The 2110-nt window shown below is 45.9% G+C and overlaps 1 pseudogene; it reads left to right on the plus strand.

Annotated features, from left to right (window-relative positions):
• LOC121581674 overlaps positions 1-917 on the plus strand; it is a 187918-nt pseudogene extending 187001 nt beyond the window's left edge.
• Positions 918-2110: the final 1193 nt, after the last annotated feature.

The following is a 2110-nucleotide window of genomic DNA, read 5'->3' on the forward strand; positions in this document are numbered from 1 at the left end:
TTTGCTCTACTTCATCTCTGTGCCTTTCGTCTCATGGTCCGACGACATTAACGCTCTCCCATCTCCCCCATCTTCCCGTGTCCCCCCCCCCACCCCCATCCTTCCCCCTGCCACTGTGTGTTAAACACATGCAGTTCCTATTGTTGCCACAGTGATCTTCGGCCTGCTCTGCACTGGGGTCTACCTGGTTTGGCGGAACTATCGGCAAAACGCCACCAAGAGCATGAATTTTGACAACCCTGTCTACCGCAAGACCACGGGCGAGGGCGAGGAGGATGAGATTCACATCGGCCGGACGGACGGCGGCATGGGTGGCCACCACGGTCACCACCCATACCCAGCCGGAGTGGGGTGTGGCGTAGTCGGCGGAGGTGGAAATACATGCCCACAGTTCATTGCGCTGCCACTGGGTGGCAGTATGCCCGATCCGGGGACTCATTGGTACACGGAGCAGCCTATGCTGTCTACTACGGCGAAGTGAGATGGATATAGTGGGAGTATGGATACAAGACAAGATGGCCGCTCAGGGGGTTAATTTTCAAGATGGTCGCCGCTCAGGCACACGCACACTCAGTACTGAGGTTACGGGTCACTCACGCTGACTGACTGAGTCTGTTGACAGGATGGACATATGATGTTATGATATCATCACATCCAGCCATTCAAGTCCATGCTGTGCCAATTCATTACACAGGATCAACAATTTTTCACTTTCAAAGTTTTTTAAATGTGATGTCAGAGTTTGGGTGGGTTCCGTTTGAATTCCTGTCAATTTAGGAAATTGATAAGAATTCAGTTGATGAATTCTCTATGTGTCAATTGAATTTAGATACATTTCCTACTAATATGCCATTTAGCAGACGCTTTTATCCAAAGCGACTTACAGTCATGTGCGCATACATTTTTACGTATGGATGGTCCCGGGGATCGAACCCACTACCCTGGCGTTACAAGCGCCATGCTCTACCAATTGAGCTACAGATGACCACACTGGACTTTAAAACGGAGTCAACTCCAATTCTGTATGTTTTTCATCCACTTTTGATCAATCTAAGCAGTATTGAGCTGGGTTATATGTCTCACGTTTATTTTCGTCCTTTGATGTTTTACATTTATGCTCTTCATTTTATTTCCCTGGTGGAACCTCATTTTCGGGAGAGACTTTTTAGGAGGTTTAAACCAGGTCAGCACCTTAGTAGATGGGGACAATCTGTATGGTTTTAAGATATTAATTTAACATGTTTTATCGTTCACCTCATGATTACTAAAGATGTCATAGTGTTCAGTTATTCTGGTCAGGGCATTTGTCTTGGGAGTGGGAGTGAAAGGTTGAAGAGAGAGGTTGCTGTGTGTGAGTGAGTGTGCATTTGCTTGTCTGTTCCCAGCGTGTTTGTGTGCATTTACGTGTGTGTGTAAGCCTGTGTGTGTACTTTCTCTCGCCATTGGAGACGAGTTTTCAAAGCATCCTTGTTGATATCCTGTGAAGTACAGTTGAGCCCATGGCAGAAACCTCTTTGATGTTTTCCTTATTGAACCACAAAGGCTACCTGAAGGCAAGCAGGGCATAGGAGGGTCGTTGAGAGATTTTGGTGGGATCCAAGAGAAACTGAAAGCTTAGCGAGAGAAGCCTTTGTAGTTATTAATGGTGGCCTGGATTTATAGGCCCAGTGAAAATATGTCTAATTAGCAGCTAATGGCCAAGGGTATCCGTGTTAGGCGTGATAATGACAACAGAGTTGGCTAAAGCAGAAATAGCTAGCTTTCTGGCTAGCAGGCTAATGTTTAACTAGGCTAAAGCAGAAATGGCTAGCTTTCTGGATAGCAGGCTAATGTTTAACTAGGCTAAAGCAGAAATAGCTAGCTTTCTGGCTAGCAGGCTAATGTTTAACTAGGCTAAAGCAGAAATGGCTAGCTTTCTGGCTAGCAGGCTAATGTTTAACTAGGCTAAAGCAGAAATGGCTAGCTTTCTGGCTAGCAGGCTAATGTTTAACTAGGCTAAAGCAGAACCAGAACAGGCTAGTGGCTACCAGGCTAATTGTTAGCTATTATTCTCATTTGTAGCTGTTTTCCATGGCCACAGGGTATGTGGTTGGTAAATGTGTCATCTGTT

This window comes from Coregonus clupeaformis, chromosome 14 (assembly GCF_020615455.1).
Source record: "Coregonus clupeaformis isolate EN_2021a chromosome 14, ASM2061545v1, whole genome shotgun sequence".
Taxonomy (NCBI): Eukaryota; Metazoa; Chordata; class Actinopteri; order Salmoniformes; family Salmonidae; genus Coregonus; species Coregonus clupeaformis.